The sequence below is a fragment of the Protopterus annectens genome, chromosome 3.part0 (genome assembly GCF_019279795.1).
Source record: "Protopterus annectens isolate FY-2018-M chromosome 3.part0, PAN1.0, whole genome shotgun sequence".
Classification (NCBI taxonomy): Eukaryota; Metazoa; Chordata; order Ceratodontiformes; family Protopteridae; genus Protopterus; species Protopterus annectens.
Genome location: NC_056731.1, coordinates 255,528,897 through 255,552,290, shown reverse-complemented (window position 1 = coordinate 255,552,290; position 23,394 = coordinate 255,528,897). Strand labels below are relative to the sequence as shown.

At 49.8% G+C, this 23,394-nt stretch overlaps 1 long non-coding RNA gene across 1 annotated transcript in view; it reads right to left on the bottom strand.

Moving 5' to 3' along the window:
- LOC122796334 overlaps positions 1–23,151 on the bottom strand; it is a 635,752-nt gene extending 612,601 nt beyond the window's left edge. The window contains exon 1 of the long non-coding RNA XR_006363963.1: positions 22,993–23,151. This is a non-coding gene — a long non-coding RNA (uncharacterized LOC122796334). The remainder of the gene's footprint in view (positions 1–22,992) is intronic.
- Positions 23,152–23,394: the final 243 nt, after the last annotated feature.

Sequence of the window (23,394 nt, the reverse complement as noted above, 5' to 3'; positions counted from 1 at the left end):
TACATGCCTTTACCCCGTAATTGCAAACCACCCGGGAATCAAATGAGGGGGAATGTGTAAGCCCTTCAGGCCCAGTAGGCTTGTATGGAGGGACACCCCAAGTCCCCCAACTGCAAACCCGGTAAAACAACCGCGAAGGCAAACCAGGAAATACACATAGGGACCAGTTGACTTCCCATCCCCGGACCTCGGGAAAAAACAGCCTCAATTGCCGCAACAGTGAGGACACCCGTCCCCACAGGGAACAGATGTGCACCTGTGGCACATACAATGGAACACACAACGCCAAATGGATATGTAAACTATGGCATTCCCACCTTGGACAACATGGTTTAAAAAACATGGAAACAACATTTCTGGGAATTTGGAAATTTACGGATTGTCCCTTGGGATTTTTATTTTATAAACATTTTAACCAGCACTTTGGAGTAGTCATTTGTCCACATACAAATATGGTTATGTAGCACCATGTGGAATGGGGTCCGACATCCGCATTGGGAACACACAGATGAAACCCCCCAAAAGGGGCCGTCCACAACCTCCTTTACATATGCACATGGTGTCCATTGTAGGCCCCCAAAAATTGTAAGGAATCGAACCCCTTATTTAATCATTAAATTTCATTGTCGCCCCCCGGGGAAAACAAGCACCAAAGGTGTTTGTTGGAAGCTGTATGAATGGCAAATCACAGAAACCCCGGGGACCGGGTAAAAAAATTCACTTCGCAACTTTTAATCGAACATAAGGATGGGGAAAATGGGCCCTGTCCCTGTTGCAGGGCAAGGGAGGGATGTTGGGGGGGTTGTTTTCCGCAACCTTGGGGTCATGGGGGGTGCGCATGGTTCCGTAAAACAAACCTAGGAGAAGCAAAATCAGGTAAAACACCCCATCCAGGAAACAGGGGCTACAAAAATACAACCCATTTACAAAGGGGCCCCATAACCCAAAAAGGGGGAAACCCCCCTCCTAAAAAGGCCCTTCACAAAATACCCCCAAATGGGATAATTGTTTCCCCCTAAAAAACAAAAAAAACAACCAGCCGGGGTTTAAGGAGGAGGGTATGTAGGGACGGGGAAAGGCCCCAGTTTTTAGGAGTCCCCAAAAACCCCCTTTGACCCCCTTGGGTGTTCAAAAGACTTTTGGGCATACAAGCAGTAACCATCATAAAAGAAAATTAATTCATACATGGTTTCCTAGGACAATTCTTTACAAAAACCCGGGCCCCCCTTCCCGGGTTTAAATCCCACACAAGGACACGACTGTCAAGGGAAAGTTCATGGAAAATAAAAAAAGGGTAATATGAAAATAACCCCAACATAAATGTTAAATGTCTGACTGTGTAAGGGATCTAATTATTCCTGGGTTTCCCAATTTTTCCCAGAACTGGGACACCCCTTAATAATGAACCATAATAAAAACCCAAAACCGTTGAAATTGTAAAAGCCAAAAATTAAAATTCACATGGAGGGGAAAATTTAAAAAGGACAAATAAACCCAATTCCCCTTAAAACACTAACACAAGGGAAGTTGCTTCCCTCCAAAAGGGATGGTCCCAAAGAAAGGGGTCAGAATCGTCCACCCCAAAAAGAATTAAGGGCCCCAAAGTTTGCCCTTGGGTTCTGGGAAACCCTTTTTCGGGTTTTTGGGCAATCCTTTTCCCGGCCGGGAGGGGGGTAAAACTGTTACCCCCAAAAAATTTTTTGGGAAGTAAATAACCCAGCCCATCGTTTTTGGAATGTTGGTCCCTTTAGTGCCCCTAAAATTTTAAAAATTTCGAAGGTTGTACAAAGGGGGCAAAGTTGTAATAAAACGCTCCCCTGAAATTAGAAATAAAATTTAAAAAGAGATTGCATGTAAACCCCAAAAAATGAAAAACATGTTGTTTTCTAAGAAGGTTAAAAAAAAATTTCAACACCGGGTTTTGGCCCAGGGGGTTGCCCCAAGGGGACTGGGATTGGGTTTTCCCGGGGTTTATGTTGATTTTTCCCAAAAACCTGAGACATTTTTGGGGTTTCCACTCCCTTGGGGCAAACCCCTGAAAAACTGGGAAAAGGTTGGGCCGGCACTTTGAAAGTTTGCCTTGTAACCCAAAACTTTACGGTCATTAAAACCCTGGACTATTGTGGAAAGGAATTTGGGGGGCCCACTGTCGGTGTGGGTAGAAATGGCGCCAGAAATAAGGATGGTTTCGTGCTTACCATTTTGAACCCATAAGGGGATGTAAGGTTTCATTTTCAAATTGGGTTTAAATTCCCGGGTTGGGTTTAACCCCTTGCCGGGGGGAACCTTATGGTGTTTTAAACCCTCCCAAGGGGGGGTTGATTTCGGAAAAGTGAAAAGGGCATTCTTGGCCCAACAAACTGGGGATCCAAAGGTATCGGTAAATTTTTACTTGGCCCCTTTGACCCCATCCAAAACCAAAACCCCTTGGTCAAACAAAAGGTTGGGAATAACCCCCAGGGAAAGTGGGCACCACTATTGGAGTTGGCCCAGCCCCTTGTACTACCAGTTTTGACCCTTGGGGGGGATTTACATTCCAAGGGGGAAATTTGGGGTTTTAAGTCCCTGGGACCCTGAGGCGTTTCCCCGGGTTTGTTTTAAAAAAAACCCACAAAAGGGGCATGCCTTTTTAAAGCAAATGGGGCCAAAATGGGCCCAGTTTTTTGGCCAAAAAATTACCCGGGGGGTTTGCCAAATAACCCTTTAAAATTAAATGGTAGGTAAAACCAATGGGGTTTTTAAAATCGGTAAAACCTTCCGGGCCAGGTCCCCAAATTAAAACCTAAGGACCCTTTTCCCGGGTAACGCCCAACCCAGAGCGGGGTTTTATCCCCTGGGCTTTTTAAATATGGCATACCAGCGGGGAAACCTTACCCCCGGGAAAAAGGGCCGGGCATAGCCGTTCCCCGCCAGGGGGCCTACCGGACCCGCTGGGGGGTGGGCCAGGAGGGGGGGGTGTAATTTGAAATTTCCCTGGCTTTGGGGGAAACAAACCCCAAAGCCCCTTTTAATTAGGGAAACCCCTGTCCCAAAAGTCCTCTTGGGCATTGTGTCCTCTTAAAAAAAGCAAAGTCCTGGATTTTGGGAAAAAATTCCATAATAGTTGAAAAAACTTTTTTGTATTTGCACCTAAATTTAAAAAGAAACAGTGAACCAAATCCAAAAGTAACATTAGGAAAAGGAGTTTGCCCTACTGGCGGGTGCATTCTCCAAAAAACCCAAACCCCTTTTTGGGCTTTTGGAAAAACCCTAATTCAATAATGACACGACGGATAACCCGATTCCTGTGGCTGGCTTAACCGTTCCCCATGTTAAAATGGTTACACAGGCCCGGGAAACAAAAACGGAATTTGTGGCTCGTGAAAGCGAATGAAAAACCCTTTGAATTTGGGGACGGCAACAAAGGAAGTAAGGTTTGTTCGTTCGACCAGACCGGTGCAAAGTATCGGATCTACAAGGTCCCGCCAAATCGGTGCAAGGTTTTAAAAATTTGGGGGGCCGGGTCCATGGACACGGAAAAACGTCCCTGTGCTCATCAAACTTTCAAAGGGTGGGGCAGTCCCGCAAGTGGGGGAAAACCAAACCCAAAGCCCCACAGCATCCCCCCGACAATCGGCCTGTTGGGGGGGGATATAAGCAGCGTTCCCCGGGGGAACACCCTGCGGGGGGGAAAAGGGGGCCTATGCATTTCCCCGGGGGGGAAATGGGGGGGGGAATTGGAATGTTCAAAATAAAAAGCACCTTCCCGCGAGAAAAACCCCTTATTTATGCATTTGGGAAAAAGCAGGAAAACGACATAATAAGCTTGCTTTCCACGCCGAAACCGGGCGCAATTTTACCGAATGTCACAAGTAACGCAAAAAACACTAACCAAAGACACTGTCATAATCGGCAGGATATGCATGCCCCGTGAACCCACAATGGCATCAGTTGGGTTTGACCAGTAAAGGGGAAACGGATTCTCCTAAATTTTTACATTATAAGTAAAATATTGCTTAAATGATTATTGATTCCATGCTTTGTTTGAATGTACTATTATACACAGATAACAATTCCTGATCAACCCCATTTAAGGTGCACCACAACAAACAACATGTGTGGTATGAGTATTTAAAATTTGTAATATTTAACACATTGGGTATTATTTTTTCCATGAAGAAGGTGCAAATATAGAATTCAAAAACAAGACAGCACGTATAACATGAGCAGGTTTTATTGATTTTTTCCTTTAAACCGACTCGGGAAGTGATAGGGACCACAGCACCGACCGACATCCCCTTTTATGGTAAGAGCTGTATTTTTCCTGGGACTATGATTTGCAGGTTTTGTTTTGGAAATTTTGTTCCATAAGTCGCTTTGAAGATGGGCGGCCCAAGGTTTGCGTATTTGTACTGGACTGGTAAAATAATGCAACAAAAAATGGGTATCAAGCGACATCCCGATTGGGGAACATAAGGGCAGAAATACCCGGGCCCAGAGGGTACATAAAAGTTAACTTTAAAAGCACACGGGTCCATTGTAACCCCAAAAATTACCCCCATACACCGTCCCAACAGAGTACTAACCGGACTACGGACAGCTAGACATATGCACCACCAGGGAAGGTTGATGTCCTCCCATACATCAGGAATATGAAAAGGGGCCCCCCAGACCTGCGGTCCTAAGGGGCCCCATATCCCATTGAAACAAAATTGTCACTATGGGGGTTTGCACCAACCTTATCAAAAGGGGGCCGGTGTTGTTTCAGATAATCCTTGTGCCAGGGTCCATGAGTAAGGATGAAAACACCAGGGGGTAATGCTAAACAGGTGGAAATTTTTCCCCCACATCAGGTAGTAGGCACCCAAGGAGGAAAACGAGGACAAGAGGGCCCCATAATAGCAAACCTGGGGGAAATCACACAGTGTGGGCGAAAGGCATAAGTGAAACAACAGTGCCCCGAAAATCCATCCTGCCCGGGAATGGGAAGCCAAGGTCATCATTGGGATCACCCGCCCCACTTGGGGGAACAAACCGTAACCTTTTAAATGGACACCAAAAACGCAACTAGGAAGGTCATTAGCTAAAATAGGTTTTCCCCTAAACAACATCGCATGAATAAATAGGCTACATTACCGCGTGTTTATGAAATACGGGGCATGAAAAGGGCAGGAATTAAAGAGTTCCAACCCTGCGGCTACAGTAACCCATTGGGGGAAAATTTGGGAAAGGCACGGGTTACAAACCTACAAAATGGGTGGGGCAGAATCCGGGGGGGAAAAAGGGCGTCAAACCCCTGGCCGAAGGACAAGCCAACATGTTCTAAACTTTAATTGCACTCGGTGTCCATTAGGACCCAAAAATTTACCCAAGGTGGGCAAATAGTGTGAACCGGAAGAGGTGACACCGGACTACGGCACGGGTAGATAACCCGCCCTTCGGGTGATCAGCCCAAAAAAGCAGGCATATGTGGATCCCCGGTTCTGGCCCATACACGTAACCCATTTGCAAAAAAGGGGGGTGGAAGGGGGCCTTCATTGCAACATATCGGGGGTATGAAAATGGCGGTGTGGATTGGCGATATTCCGCCCCCTGGGAATCTAGCGTTCCCGCAAACTAATACCACATAGGGAAATGGGAAGCACGGGTTACAGCCCATATAGGTAGGGCAGTTCCCTGGAGGACAAAACGCCAAATGGCACCCAACTGCAAACCCTAACCCCCACACTGTTGAAAGGAAAACCCAAAAAATACTCTAAGTAACACTATTAAACAAGAGTGGGCGATCCCGCACAAATAAGGGCCACACTTAGGGGATACACGCCCATAAGGGAAAGATGGGTCCCGTGTAAAGATACCAATGGCACAATTCCAGCCTGTGGGTGACATAGTGGTCAAATATGGCGTTGACCAATAAAAACTCCCGTGAAAAAAGGTTTGGAAATACACCATCAAACACCCAAAGAAAGGGAAGACTTGTGGCACCCTATGGCCAAAACCATGTACACATAGGAGATGGAACCAACGAAATTTTCCCCCAACGGGTTGCAAGGATAAAAAAGGATTCATAGACAGAACACCCCTGGCCCGGAGATTACCCATAAACCATTTTAAATGTCCACCACACTTCCAGCCCTACAGTGGAGATGGCCACGTGAAAGCAAGACAGCTCTAAAACAACATGTCAACACACAGAAAGCATCTTGAAAATTATTAATGTTTTTTACATGAAACACAAACAAACCGAAACCTGCACAAAATGTCCCCGTAGTTGACACAACAAATTTTAACATTTAAAAGTTTTTAAAACTAAGGGTTTCCACAACGCGGGGCAGTTTTCAAAATCAAAAATGTAGCTTAAATTTTTTAAATTCACCTTTGATTGGAACACTAAGGAGCACATTTACAAACAACGGAAACACACACACACGGAAGGGACGGGGATGAACCACCCCTATTTACATGACCATACAGTATGAAGCATTTACAGAACGCGCACCGAGTTAACTACAGCGCTGTCAGGGCATACTTGTAGGCTGCGCCCCCCGAAGACAATAGTTGGCAATAGCCAAGGTGTGTTGGAGCCTAAAAGCATTTCATTCGCAGAGGCAGCTGGAAACACACACACACAGAGACACACACACACGGAAGGGAGGGTCGAACCTACGCCTATCTACATGAACACACTACGTATGAAGCATTTACAGAACCCCCACCGATTTACTAACAGAGCGCTGTCACAGGCATACTTGTAGGCTGCTGACGCCACCCCAAGACAATATTTGGGCCCAAGGCATGTTTGGAGCCTAAAAGCATAATCAGTCGCAGGGGCAGCTGGAAACACACACCCCGGAAGGGACGGGCGAACCCCCCTATCTACATGAACACACAGTATGAAGCATTTACAGAACGCACCGATTTACTGAACAGAGCTGTCACAGGATACTTGTAGGCTCTGACGCACCCGAAGACAATAGTTGGCAATAGCCAAGGCATTTTTTGGAGCGCCTAAAAGCATAATCAGTCGCAGGGCAGCTGGAAACACACACACAAAAACACACACCCCGGAAGGGACCGAACCTCCCCTATCTACATGAACACACCGTATGAAGCATTTACAGAACGCCCCGATTTACTAACAGAGCGCTGTCACAGGCATACTTGTAGGCTGACGCCCCCCGCAAGACAATAGTTGGCAATAGCCAAGGCATGTGGGAGCGCCTAAAAGCATAATCAGTCGCAGAGGCAGCTGGGAAACACACACACACACAACACACACAAAAAGGAAGGGAGGGGGACGAACCTACGCCTATCTACATGAACACACAAGTATGAAGCATTTACAGAACCCCACCGACTTTACTGAACAGAGCGCTGTCACAGGATATTTTAGGCTCTGACGCCCCCCGAAGACAATAGTTGGCAATAGCCAAGGCATGTTTTTGGAGCCTAAAAGCATAATCAGTCCAGAGGCAGCTGGAAACACACACACACACAGAGACACACACACACACACACACACACACACACACACACACACCCCCCCCGGAAGGGACGGGGACGAACCTACGCCTATCTACATGAACACACTACAGTATGAAGCATTTACAGAACGCGCACCGAGTTTACTGAGCAGACCCTGTCAGGAGGCATACCCCACGTGAGTGGTATCATTTGCAGAGGCAATGCCCCGATCGAGTTCGGACAGAGTGCGGTCACGCAGTCTGTTACCATCCCAAGGTCGCCGACACTAACACGTTAGTGCTGCAGTCGAATAACAAGTAACTACTGATCAGTACATCACTGCATACTGGGCATGCTCAGACACTTAGACTCGGCACAGGGCAGACATGCATCCCGGGCGGGGGGGGCAATGGGGTGGGGCCACCACAAACAGAAACCTGGCCATGCCACAGACGGGGCCCGGGCTAGGGGATACAGGCATGCCCCCGGGTATAACTGCAGAGGGGCGGTGTGCACTGTGCTGTGTGCCTATCTACACAGCTGCCTACTGGGCATGCTGAGACAGTTACAGTCGGCACAGACAGACATGCATACACATGGTGCGACGGGATCGGTGGCGGAATGCGGCCCCCGTGTGTCCGCCACACAACAGCAACCCGCCATGCCACAGACGTGGCGGCTGGGGAATATCTAGGTGCAATTAACCATGTGTAGGACTGGCCTACAGTTTGTTGCATGCTACAGACAACCCTCCCAAACACAGGATACCTTCACAGATGTCCTGAGGACACTGGTGAGTGGGCATGCCCCAACAACAGCACCGTTGGGTGACATGAACCACCCATACATAGCCTGGGAACATTACCCATGGCACAACACAGTACGCCAGCAGTCCCAGGTGTTCACACACCTGGCCACTGTTAAACAGCCATGCACCATACATACTAGGGGGGGGTGTCTGACAGTTCTGCCCATCACACATGGTGAGGATATGCCCCACACAGGATGTACAGCCCTCAATGGTGATGCAAGACCGTATAGTGGATCCACTGGTCATCCACTCACTGTAACCAACACCAGCATGGAGGACCGCAGTGAAGACGTCGCCACAGAGAACCACACACATCATAGACCGTGTGGTACCCTACAAATCCTCCATGCCAGTGTTGAACAAGGCCAGACCGCAAACGCCAACAATGCCTTCCCCGACCACCCACATGCATGTCTGCAACAGGCAAACATGATGACATCAGGACCTTGTCCACCACAGGTAGGCACATGGTGTGGTGGACCGCAGCCACTGACTACCTGTACATCAACAGTTGGAGCTAATACATGGCAGAGCTATGACAGTACCAGGGGAAAACCCTCACCCATTCATACCGGGGGTCACCATACGGCCCCCCATACCACCACCCCCGGCCGCTCGTGGGGGTGGTGCTCCAGAGCGCACATGAGACAACCACAGGGCCTTCCCTAACTGTGGTAAGGACATGGTTGGGGGCACACAGACTTGCCTGGAAATGGTCCAGAATGGTACAACAGTCACTGCACCCACAGACATTGTCTGCAAACCACAGGACATGTTCCATGCATACATCCCCCCCAACAGGGAACATATCCATCCCACCAGAGTGTATCCTCCCAAACATGTCATATCGCCTGGGGTGTTCCATATCTCTATGGCGGTTGACTCCTCTGCAACGGGCACTGATGCTGTCCCTGGCTGTGTGCTCGCCATCCGCATTGAGGCCCTCGGCCCACACATGCGTCCACTGTGTCATGTTAGCCTTACTATGGGCTATGTCCCCAATGGATGCCATATGGCATCTGTGGTCCCACTATGCCAGGGTAGTGCTCCCATGGACTGTCAACAGCCACACCCTATACGCTTGACAAGTCTTGTCTGCAAAGCTCTGGGCGGGTCCATACAGGTGGCCATCGTTACAGATAGCGGTGTACAGCCAATACCGGAACATACCCACAACTACATAGTCAAGGGCGGATCCTGCCTCCCGAACCTGCTCGTCCAGTCTGGAGTGGTCACCAAGGCCATTGATGGGGATACGTGGGTTTGCACACAGTACCATGACCTGGTGGGAGGGTTCAGAGCACACTACACATGGGACCCATGGAAAGGCTCGCCAGCATACATGTGGGGACATATGTCACCCGATGCTTCTCAGACAGGTTGGAGGTCACACCACACAGGGTTGGTGCTCAAGGTGCCTTGTCACATTCATATCTGGACCCAGTGGAGGCCCACAGGGCTCATCCTGGGCCCCTGCCATATGGCATCCGACCTTCCAATGTGCATGCAATCATAGGGGATTGTAGCAGACAAGGTATGCAGATGACTACGACCGCCAACATACCCAACACCCCATGTTACACGGACATCCACCTAGGGCGTTTGACATGGATGACTGGTGCCAGAGCCATGGCCTGCCCAAATGCCAGAGAAGGTGCAGCCCTACCCAGTGTGAAGGACATGTTCTCCCAATGTCACATGTAGGTGGTACCCCTTAAAGATGGTGGACATGTTCAGGAAATGGCTACGACACCTGTGGGCAACCTCTGTCAACACACACAATGGCAATGTGGGTGTGAAGACATTCCATTGTGGCCTCCTGGTCTGGATGGAATGGCAACCACATCAGGGTGTTCATTGTACCCTGTACACATCACACACCAGAGCAATGACTGGGAAAAGGCACATGTGGCCTGTAGCTAACCTGACCCTGCAGCACTCGGAAGGACCGCAAACGCTCCACAAGCGGGATGACGGTGCTAGGACATATGTCACATGCTGCACGCCCAAGGGGACACCGGCTGTGGATCTTCACAGCACTGCTGCTCCCTGGTGTTCTGTGCCTGACAAAACGGCCATGTCTGACCTGGGTGACATGGGCACATTCCACCTCCCAGGCACCATGCAAACACGGGCACAGAAGCAACTGTCAGACACCTCAACACAAAGATGAGTGGGACGTGGTGGGGGAAGAGGAGTGACGGCCACACACCCCTACAACACGGGAGGAGTGCCAGGCCATGTGAAGGAAAGGCCCTGACTGCCTTTTTCCAGGACTGCTAATGACTTTGGGTGTGTGGGCGCCGGCAACCTCTGTGTGTCACTGCTAGACCAGGGACTGGGGACTGATGGATATGGCATCCCCATCCTGAGGGGTGTTAGATGCCCACACAGTCATGCTAGGTCCCACATGTAGGGCACATATCCTGTTACGTCATGTGGGCCCATGTACCTATGTAGGGGTCCATGCCGGATGCGGTAACTGTGCTATGCTGATGTTGCCAGACATGCCTGTGGGTACCCCACACATGGGGAACTAATTACAGTGCTCCCAGTAGGCACGCAAGTACACCATCAGTATCATACGGGTTAACTGCACCGACATGGTGCTACACATGTAACCACCACACATACTGTGTACACATATCAATGAATGCTGCACCTGTCCTGCATGGTATGTCTGCTGCATGATGTCCGTGCACAACCCACATCACATACACACCTGTCACCAGCCATACACACACACCACAACATACACAATATGCGGAAAAGGTATCACATACACCCTCACTATCTGTCCACCCTGTGCATCAGAATATGTTAGCTTAACCGTGCATGATGGTGTAGCTCACAGTTATGCGGCAGAGACTTCATCAAAGCACAGGGTGATAGTGCCACAGGCATGGGCTGTACCAATGGATGACATCATTTTGTGTGTAAGGGCCAGTGCATTGAGTGGGCATGACTATGTAGATTGCATGTGGGTGTGGCGGGGCCATAGAGTTGTGTCTGCTGTGTGGGGGGGTGTGTGTACACACTTGAGTCATCTGTGATGCCTACACGGGTATGCTTGGCAGCCCCTGACTGTACAGTGCAGGTGTTAGGCTCACTGTGTCTGCCGGGCGACCTGACCGCCGCCTGGGTCGCACGGCACGACCGGTGGAGGTACAGACTGTCCACCCCCGATGTCACATGTCCGCTGGAAACGTGCTGACGGGGCCCCGGGCCACGCCCACGGGCCTGCTCTGTCCTGGTGTGGATGGGTAGTAGCAGCTGCATGCTGCTGCTACCAGCACTGTCGGGTGGGCATGGGAGGTGGGCACGCTGACCTGCAGCAGGTGGTGTTGCTGGCACCCCCGCCCTATGCCTCACCCCTACCTGGTGTTCCTGCACGGACGCGCGCCGGGTGGCCATGGCTCAGTCGCGGATACCAGCCATGTCACCCAATCTCCTATCCAGGACATCGGCATGATGCTCTTGTGCATTCGCCATTGCCTGCATGTTGTCATTAGGACGGATTGCGACCTCTGCAGCCTCTGCCCTTCCTGGTTCTGCCGTTCGCCGGCCCGCCGCCATTACAGTCTGGAACATGCGCTGGTTATACCAGCTGCTGCACCCACGGCAGGGGATGTCTAGCGGTGCCCCCACGAGCAGCAGCGGCCACATGCCTGCGTGGGACTGCACCAGTCCTTACACTGGCAACATCGTGTGAACCCACACGTTCTGCAGCCACCACACATTGCTGCTCGGGGACACCAGACTGACTCACCGTCCTCTATGGTCAACGGTCTTGGGGTATCTCTCGGCATCTGAACCCTGTGCGGGGATCACTGGGACGTTTGTGTGATGTTCTCCAGTGGCCCGGGCTGCCTGTGACGCCCCGCCTGTGCCTCATGCACATGGTCATCACCACTAGTATCTGTGGGGACACTAGCATCAGATTGACCGAGGAGGGGGAAATCCCCCAGCACCTGTCAATACAAAGACATACCATCGGTTACAAGAAACACACACACACACACACACACACACACACACACACACACACACACACACACACACACACACACACAACAGCATGCATGTGATAATGCAGGTGGCATGCAGCATTCCCCAACACAGACCAGTGAATGCAGACCAGACATTCATAGTGGCAGTATGACACTGCCCTGGTGGGGACAGTACAACAGGCAGGTGTCATTTAGTAGGCATGCAGTACACACATTCATGGTAGTTTGCATGCATCAGCGTGATACACCGTGTGGCCGCGGGGGAGTTGAGAGTACACATGGCTCCCGGCAGTATGTAATGTACACGGCAAACATGTGCGGTATCATGTGGACATGTGAAGATGGTGCCCCCCGCACCACATCACAATGGCTGTCAGGTGCAGTGTTATGTGTACAGTTTCAGATACAATGTATGGGTAACAGTGATGTCTGTGCAGGCGTTTTCTGTGAGCTGTGTGCATAGCTGTACAGTGTAGTGCGGGCTCTGTGCCACTGCACAGTAGCAGGACACAGCTATGTGTCGGGGGCGTGACCTGGGATTACATTGCCATGTCTGTAAGTCAGTTCAGCTGCTCAGCAGACATGGTGGACATTGGAGGCACCTGTAGTAGCTGTGGAGAGGCGTTCCATGTCACTGGTGTACTACATGTCCAGGGTGTCCACTACAGTGATGAACCCACTATGTGTGTACAGGGTGCAACGGTGAGTACCCACTGTGGATGTGCTGTGTGGCAACATGCCTGTAGGTATCAACCATGGCCTTGTCTGTCTGAGTCATTGACAATTGTGTGTGGTAGGCATCGGGGACACGGCCCTGTGGTGGCCCATGTGGAAAACAACCATACTAGTGTGAGGTGTCACATTCTACGGATATGCTGACAGTGTGGATGTCTGCTATTTTTGCATAGGTCATGTCATGGTGTGACAATGCTGCAGCCAGACATCCACGTGCATGGGACATGGCATTTCCATGTCACAACGGCACCGATGCAGGGGCATGGGTCACATTGGTAACACCTGTGCTCTGGCCAGATCACAGCTCACTATGTGGTACTGTGTGCATACTGCACTGGCATACCAATGCATACTACACATGCAGCCATTGTGTAACACCTACACCATTGTATGCATAGCTGAATGCACGTAACACACCAATAGGTTGTGTGGTGTCATACCCCACGTGGGTGTATCTACTGTACATGGGTGGTGTGTGGGTGCGGGGGTGCGAGCTGTATACCGTGACTGGGGCACACACAGGTGAGCATGTCATGCCTAGACACATGGGGAATATCAATACAGCAGAACATGCCTTTGACTAGCAACAGACTTACCTGCAACAGACCCTTGTCCTTGGGCACGCCAGACGCACCCGTAAAGGCATTTACAAAGGTATACACATTAGCCATTACTATCTCCACGGGCAGCACTGTGCATTCACATCATGCATTTTTAGCATGTGCTATGCACATGTCTGCTAACACAACATAGCATAACATGGTTTGCATCTTGTGTGGCCATATACCTGGCATGTATTGCTATATCATGTGTTGTACTATGACACCCACACCCACCCCCCATCATACAAACATGCAACACTGACTTACCATGCGGGTCCAGGCTCAAACTCGGGAGACACCCACCTCCACGATGGACGCAAGTGTTTCTGGTGTTCCGGGGGGTCCCCAGACTGGCCAGGAGCTCCCCGGGGTGTGAGTGGGGCTGGGGGTGGCCCACCACCTGTCCCAGTTGTTGCCTGGCGATTGCAGCGCACGCTGTCTTGCATGCCGGATCAGGTCTGTGCAGTGCCTGCGGATTTGTTGATAGCGGTTGTTTCACCCACGCTGTTCACCCTCCTGCACATCTCCTCCCACATCTCCTCCCTTTCCTGTCCCTTCTGTGTCACATGGCTAAAAGGCGTGGTTGATGGAGGGGAATGATCACCTCCTCCTGTCGGCTGAATGGTGGAAGCCGGAACGGGGATTATCTGGAAGACATAATGATGGTGGCAGGTCACATTCACACTGCTGTGCTGGCATACTGTTGGAAATACATTGCTATGACATGTACGACATCTGCACAGTGATCTGTGAAGGGCATCGTGGCAGTGACACAGCCGATGTTTGGCTTCACACCATTGAGCACTGGGTGTCACATCATATCTGTGTGCCACCCCATCACACTGTACACGCACCATGTAGATGTTAGCCTGCCATGGACATGTGTACCTGGCTGCACCTATGTCCATATCAGTTGGCATAGGTCCCCATGTGACCCCGTGCTACTGTTCACCTGGACGCTGTGTATATGTCAGTACACACGCCCGTGTCCATTGTGAAGCCCGCAGCGGCCACACATAAAATGGACACCTGCACATGCATGTGTTGTGCCATGTACTTCCACACAGCACTGTACGGGGGCTGGACAACTTGCCCAGCTCACCTGTGTTTATGTGATAGACATGGAGCAATTTTAACCATGACACATTAGCAGGAAAGGCCATGCATAGCATGTACACACACACAGAGCATCACACAGCACCTGTAACATGACAGGGTGCATCCCGCCACATTACTGTGTATGGTTGATAGTGAGAGTGCCTTTTGTCCATTGCACCATGTGGGACTGTGATAGCTCATGCAGCCTTGCTGGTCAGCTCTGCATGATATGGCAGGGTATGCCACATACATGGCACTGGGTGTGATCCACCTGGGGGGTGACGGTATTGGTAGGGTGGCTGTCCATTGCGTATGTCATAGCTGTGTGAATATGGACATTCAACATGTTTATCACCATGGTGTGGACACTGTCCTCCCGCGAGGTATTTCCCGCTTGTTGAGGGTGTGTCTGTTGCATGCAGGTATCACACATCCATGCATACACTGTAGCCCTGGCAGGTGCTATGTGCTGGGATATTGATCGACACAGTGCTGTATGTGGACACACACCACTATCCCATGCACATGGATGGCTGCCTGAACTGATGTGGGTAACACATTGTACATCCAGTGCCCCGCCACCCACATGTCTGCTGCTGCACCACACCGCCATCCCTCCCTCTGTGAAGTGGTGTTGGGCTCAGCAGAGGTATCCATGTATGGGGACAGGGATGTTCACATAGCAGGCCCACTGATGGTATCGGCGATCTGACCATACACATATGATGCACCCCTCACACATACAACCCATTCATATTGTTGTTCACAACGGTGACACAGCTATATTGCTATGCCGGGGGCATTCACAGGCATACCTACACTCAGGCATGCACGTCCCTCTGTGTCATTGCCTGGACTATTGATGTGGTTTGGCACCTAACGTGTTTGACTGCAGGTGGCAGACCTACTGTGCACATGTCTACATGGTAGGCCTGTTCTACGGTAGGCAGGGTGTGCTGTGCACATCTCATATCTGCACATTTGGTTGGTGTCCATCGGTCCACGGGGCCCGTGGTGGGACATACAGGGATGTTGCTGAACATATATGCATGCCCCCGTACAGCTGTGGGTAGCCTCTCAGATGCTCACGTGTCGGGGACGTGAACACCGAACACACATGTGGTTGTGGGCCGCCCCTACCCATCTCCACCTGTGGGTTGCTATCATCCCACACACCCTTTTTACTGTATGTTCAGGCTATGCACCTATGTGGGGCTTTTTGCAAAACTATTGTGCCTTTGCACCCATCACAGACAATGTGACACAGGTACACCGGCAGCCATACACCCCGCACCTTGTTGTCAGCAGTCACATGTGGTACACACCTAACACATCTCCTGTGGGACATGGTAATTTGTATGGGGATGTCCAGTAGTCACATACCACAGCTACCCCTACATGACGGCTATGCAGGACATGTGTGGACATCTACTGTGACATGTAAAAGCAATGCCCCTACCAACACCACAGGGAACTACCTGTGGAGTATTTTGTCTGCATCCATGCTATGGCCATAGATGACAATTGTACATCAATATGTGCAACATACCTCATTGGGGTTGTCATTTCACATGTTCCATGTGTCAATGCATTGTTTGTGTCTGTTGGTCATTGTTGTGCATGGTTTACATGGCTGACATAGGTACTGTGTCTGATTCCAGGTACTTCATTGGGCTACCAGCATTGTACATTTCTACAGCACATTCCAGCCATCATGTAGCCAGCTTAGATGACAGTGGGAGGTGTTCCGCCATGTGCACATATGTAAAAGGGTGACTGAAAACATTGTCAGGACTGGGTTCTGACTGCTGTGGCTATTGTACCGGTGTTGACAACCATGACTGCACCAGATGGTGTCTTCTGGATGTGTGACATTCACAACAAACACCTACATTCACATAAGCCCTCGACCAGGACAATGGACATTCCTGCATGAACACTGTGTACGGTATGTCTGTATGACCACTGCATATATCACTGGTGGCCACCAGCATGGCTGCCTACAACAGCAGTGTGTATCCTGTAAACATGGGTTTCACCAGTCACAACACACCTGAGCCAGATGGCGCTGTAGTGGGTGACAGAGCAGATCCATTCATCATGGAACAGTATACATCTGCACCAGTATGTTGCAGACATGTGAACGGCTGTGCTTTACATACGCACACATGACACATCACCTGCTACACCCTGTCTGCCTTGCCACCTGCTATTGTGACCACCCTGTCATGACATTGTACGGCCCACATGGACCTGTACATGTGATGGCTCAATGGTGAATTAACCGTCCAGGTGTGTGTCTAGCCAGGTGTCCAGTAGCCAGTGGTCTGCATGCAGGGGTAGTCTACATTGGCCTACTCTGTCACTGGGACTGTTGACTATGGTCATACTGTTGTTATGCAGGCATGTGCTGTTTGTCCAGTCTGATAGTCGTGTGCAACCACACTACCGGGGACACATGACGGTGGACATCTGCCAAGGTGTGCAGCCCACATGTACATCTTCACATGCTATGCTGCCTGTGCAGCGTGTCACATGTCTGTCTCGGCAGGGCTGTCACAGGTAGGCACAGCATGCAGTGATGTGTGACAATGCTTACACCCCCCACTGTGCTGTACACAGCACTGCCCCACAGTACAGCACACATGTCATTTATCTGCAGTGCCTGGGACCTGCCTCCATGCCCTACACCACACCTGCCAGTCCAGATTGTACACAGATCATACCTCCCGGCACATACCTCTAAACACACGGTGGGGGGTTTCCCACACCACACCGTGATTTAACACATACTGATTTCCCCTACACATTGCACTAGGTGTCCATGTTCAGAACCCTTTGTGGGCCCACCACATTTGCCCCAGTGAAAAACCCGTAACCCCATTACATCCATCTTCATACTTACATTTCACCAAACAGTTTTCTGTTGTGGCCAACCCCCCCTGTTGGACTCCCCTGTACCCCCCTGCTTGGCCATCAACCATAGCTGGGTAAAATTTCACACACAACCATACCCACATCCCTCAGCATGCACCCCCCATGGTCTGTGCTAGGGCCACACCTCCCCTTTTTCTGCTCCCTTTACCCCCCTGTAGACACCCCAAACCACAACCTAGACATGTGGTACTACACCACAGGGTATTCTGTCCATGCAAGGGGTTTATGGCATGGCACCCCCGGACAGTTATTCCTTGCCCCCTGACACAGTGCCTTTGCTACATTTCACACTGGTAACCATGCTATTCCCCCTAGCATGGTGGTACTGGCCTTTTACAACCCACATGGATTCCCGTTTCCCTGCACAGTGTTGGGCACTGTGCAGGGTTCACTATTATGTTCACCTGTGGTTGTTTCCTTGACATCATGGGGTTTTCCTGATGGGGCGACAACCCCATGCACCTCAAACGCCGAATTGGTGTCCCCACCTGGGTGGTATGTCTCTGCGTTTGACTCACCACATTAATGCACTACCACCATCACATTACACACAATGGTTTTGGTTTCCTGCCAAAGGGGTACCTACCCCAAAACCATCCACTCACTGGGCCAACTTGGCTACATTTTTTAACCCTTGGGCACTCATGCTCCTGCACTGTTTGTCGGGGAACACATCCCAAAGTCACCTCAAACCCGTGGGTTGTTGTATCCCGCCCAACCGGCTGTTACATTCTTGCAGCAGCACACAGTACTGCACCCATTCATGTTGCACCCTGACCACCCCATCCCCATTATCAACTACACAGGAGGACTGCATTGCACATGGGGCTCATCTCTACACCCATACTGGGCCACAGTATGGCATGGGGCCACATCTTACATACTGCCCCACACTCATTCTACCCCATGTTTCCCGGCACCCTTGTTGGGCTTCTGTGAACAGCACAACATCCCATGTGGGACCTTTAATTTTTTCATTGGTTGGGGTGGGACAAGGGTATCCATCAGCATATCCGCTCTTGTTCACACCATTCCACTTTTGTTTCCCTTACACATCCGCACATACCCATTTCGGGATGTTACGCCTGTGCCTTTGTACAGTTCACACATGGGGCAGGCCTGTAATACAAGTGGGACCTTCATTCACGTCCTCAGACATGTGGCCCCCAGCTCAGATTTCATACAAATACCTCTGTCACACAGTACTGCATGCCACTAACCATTTACTACCTGGCAGCATTCTCCATCCCATCATGTTGTACCCTACAGGTGTCAGGTGGAGAATTCATGTAAATCATTGCTCGTTACATCCACAATGAAAACACACCTTTTCTTGACATAGCGTATCACAGGAACTGTCCTATAGGATACCCTTTCTGGTTGTGACCAACTGGCCCCCAGGCTTTTTTTCCCTAAATTACACCATTTTGGGTGGGGAAAACCAGGGGCAGAACTTCGGACCCGGCTGCTGACCTTGGGGCCCTTTCCTTGCATTTTCATGTTTTGGGCCCGGGCCCGGTTACAATCCATTTGGGCCTTTTTAAATTTTTGGATCAATTACCCTCCCCCATAAAGATGCTTGCCCCTTTTAACTTAATTTACTATCCCTTCGTTTCACATCTGTGCCCCCTTTCTGTCAGGGGGGTTGTTCTATTTGCCCTGCCATGTTTCCAACTATGTGTGTCCTCATGGGTTTGCATGGGGGTGGGGGAGTCTGGGCAACCCCAAAACCAGCCGGGGGGGTTTACATCCACGAAAGGGGCCCCTTTGGGCATGGTTGGCAATTCAAAAGGCCCAAATTGTCCAGTTGTGATTCCCTTTTTGTAAGGTGCAAAAGAATTTTGGGACCCAAAGGGAAAAACAACATAACCCATTCCCCCTCAAAGGGGAACTTTCATGGGGGTTCCCCTTGTAATTTCCATGGGGTTTCCACCCCCAAAATCATTGTGCCCAAATTTCCCCTTTTGGCCTTTGGAAGGCACTTTTTCCCTTTCTTTGGGCCCCATCTGTAACTTTCCCGGCGGATCTCCCTTTGATTACATACCAACCCGCCTCCTTGCTGTGGGTTTTTATTTTTCCCCAATCCTCTACAGTTTGCACACCCTTTTCATGTCGGGCCACTGGGGTTTGGTCCCCACCGTTTTTCATTCCTTTTTGCCCATGCATGGTTTGAATATCAACTTCCAAACCCCCCCCACTCATTTTGGGGGAATCACCCAATAGGTGGTGGTGGGGGTTCGTTTTCCCCCTTGCAAACCCCCGGGGTGGGTTCCCCTTTGTGCCCTTTAAACAATTTTTTCTTGGGATTTTTGAAAATTTTTTACCAAATGCATTTGGTTTTGGAATTTTTCCCTTTTTGGGTTTTTTGGGGTTAAGTTGCCCTTTGGGGGGGGCCTGCACTTTGCTCGGACAACATTTTTTTTGGGGAAGGTGATCACCCTTTTATGCCAGGTTTTGTTTCCCCGTAACTTATGGTTTTTCCCGGTTTTTACTTTTTTTTAAATTAAAACCTGGGGTTTACCCCTTTTTTCATTTTTTCCCATTTTTTGGTTTTTCCCACCCTTTGGGGGTCTTAAATTTTTTTCCAATTTTTTTTTGGGTTTTTTAAAGGATTTTCCTCCACCCCTTTTAATCTTAAATTCTTTTTGTTCCCCCAACCTTGGTTTTTGCATATTTCCCCTTTGTTTATTGTTATTCCTTTTCCTCGGGGGTTTTTTTCCGTTTTTCGGTTGAACAACTTTTACGGAGTTTCCATTTTCCCGTCAAATTTTACATGTTTTTTGGGGGTTTAATCCAACCCTAGTTCCTTTGCCATATCATTTTACCCCCCTTTGTTTCCCGGGATGGCCCTGGGCTTTCTTTTTGGGGTTTTTGCAATACCCTTTTAGGAGGTTTTATAATTTGTGGACCGCATGTTTTTGCGTACCTTTCCCTTTTTACCCCTTTTTTTTATTATTTTTACTTTGGCCCTTTGGCGGGCCCGATCTTTAAAACAATTGAAAAGGGTGTTAAATTTTTTCCAAAAGGTGAGGACACACCGTTTTCCCGGGCTTTTTTTATGGTTCAATTCAGTTAGGTTTCAGGGTTTTTAGTTTTTTTGGAAAATTTTCAATTAATTCATTTACCAAATGTATTTATAAATCCAAAATTTTTTGGCTCAAAATTGCTTAAAATCACCTTCTTTTTCCCAATGGTTTTTTTAAATTTTTTCTTTTGCCCGAAAGGGTTCCTACTATTTCCTTATTTTTTTAATCTTGGAAAATTTGTTCACCTTTTCCTTCATTTTTGTAAGGGTAAAAGGGCCTTTTCGCCGAAAAGGGGACCGTAAAACCCATTCTTTTGTTTTTACTTAGGTTTTTTTAAAAAAAGGGGTTTTTTGAATAATTTAGAAAGTTTTTTCAATTAAGGTTTTGCTTTTGAAATGCGGAACCTGCGAGCCCCGTGGGAAGTCCCCCTATCCCCTCTCGGGGTTTTGACCCCGGGGCCGTTTATTTTTGGGTAAATTTGGGGCTTTTCCGTTAAACCCCCCGGAAAGATTTGGGGGGAATTTTTTTTGGGTTTTTCTGTAATACCCGGGTTTTAACGGCACTTTTATTACATTTGCTTGAATGAACTAAATTTTACCCCCCCCCCCCCCCCCCCCCCCCCCCCCCCCCCCCCCCCCCCCCCCCCCTCCCCCCCCCCCCACCCCGCCCCCCCCCCCCCCCCCCCCCCCCCCCCCCCCCCCCCCCCCCCCCCCCCCCCTCCCCCCCCACCCCCCCCCCCCCCCCCCCCCCCCCCCCCCCCCCCCCCCCCCCCCCCCTCCCCCCCCCCCTCCCCCTCCCCCCCCCCCCCCCCCCCCCCCCCCCCCCCCCCCCCCCCCCCCCCCCCCCCCTCCCCCCCCCCCCCCCCCCCCCCCCCCCCCCCCCCCCCCCCCCCCCCCCCCCCCCCCCCCCCCCCCCCCCCCCCCCCCCCCCCCCCCCCCCCCCCCCCCCCCCCCCCCCCCCCCCCCCCCCCCCCCCCCCCCCCCCCCCCCCCCCCCCCCCCCCCCCCCCCCCCCCCCCCCCCCCCCCCCCCCCCCCCCCCCCCCCCCCCCCCCCCCCCCCCCCCCCCCCCCCCCCCCCCCCCCCCCCCCCCCCCCCCCCCCCCCCCCCCCCCCCCCCCCCCCCCCCCCCCCCCCCCCCCCCCCCCCCCCCCCCCCCCCCCCCCCCCCCCCCCCCCCCCCCCCCCCCCCCCCCCCCCCCCCCCCCCCCCCCCCCCCCCCCCCCCCCCCCAAAAAGGGGCCCCCATCCCTTTTTTTTTTTGGGTTTTTTTTTTTTTAACCTTTTAAAATCATTTTTTTGGGTTTAAATGAAACCCGAAATTTTTCCCGAAAAATTTTTGGGATGGGGTTTTTTTTTTTTAATGTTCTTTATGTAGTCTGGCTTCAAAGTACTGACTTCCTCCCCAAAAACAGAAAATAGACTATTCATTAGGAATAACAGTAAATAACAACTTAATATCCATTGTAGCTAGAATGGTGTCATTCAGTGAATTACTGTGAGACCAACTATATAGGATATTCAGAAAATCATTTGTATCATTAATATAGTTCTCACTATAATGTAATAGGCTGTCTAGCTGAACTTCTAAATATTTCAAGATTGCTGTAGTTATCCATTGACTACCTGGGATTATAGGTCTCGTGTGGCATGGTTTCATTCTTATTGATCCTGGACAACCCTTTTATAACCAGAGTAATAGGATTAGCCACGTACATATAGTTATATAATTCAGGAGAAATTAAATTAACTGTCAATAAATCATATAGACAAGACTTAACTCTATAAATTGTACCATTCATAAAAGTCCTATCTACTTCTTACATGTAGTGGAGCCTAATAAAATCTCATGCATTCAAATAATATACTTATCACTATCCATTGTAACAATGTTACTGCCTTTATCAGCTTGATTAATTATTATATCTTCCATAGTACATAGATTATATAAGGCACTTCTTTCATCTTGACTTAAATTATACATTATTTTCTTTTCACATTCAAAATATATGTTATAAATTTCCTGTTCACACATATTATAGAAAGCCTTAACAATAGGTGTGTTAAGAGGAATAAATGTACAAGTTCTTTTTAACTGCCGACCAAGCATTGTTGTCTCATTCTTATCTAGTAATTTTAAATCTAAATTTTGGACAAAAAGTCTTAATTCTGTTAGGGAATCATAAAGATTACCCTCGGTCATTGGAAAAAATGTTAACCTCTTATCTAAAAGTCAAAGGTCAGCATTACTAAAAGAATATTTAGATAAATTAACAACAGCAAGACTTTTTTTCAGTTATTTTTTTTATGGTTTTGTTTCTTGGGGTTGGTCATACCTGCGTGTAGGTTACTGGTCCCATCTAAGTCTGCATTGTTAGTCCCATGTTCGTGTAAGTATCTCTTCCATGATTCCTTCTCCTCATCTGACTTTGCCCACGTGACTGCTGCTTTATTTGAATGGGTAGTTGAAGTTGGATACGTGGTTGTATACCTAGTTAACTACCAATGAAAAGCAATAAAGCACAATGTTATGTTATGCAGGTTTTAAGTACTGTAATACAAACAAGAATGAACAGACACTTCAATGATCATTCTGTCTTGAAACTGAAGCTAAAGATCTACCAAGCATCTTAGTAACCTAGTATCATTTTAAGGTATGACCGGATTCTGATGATGTTACTGTTCTTTATGTAGTCTGGCTTCAAAGTACTGACTTCCTCCACAGATATTGCTATTGT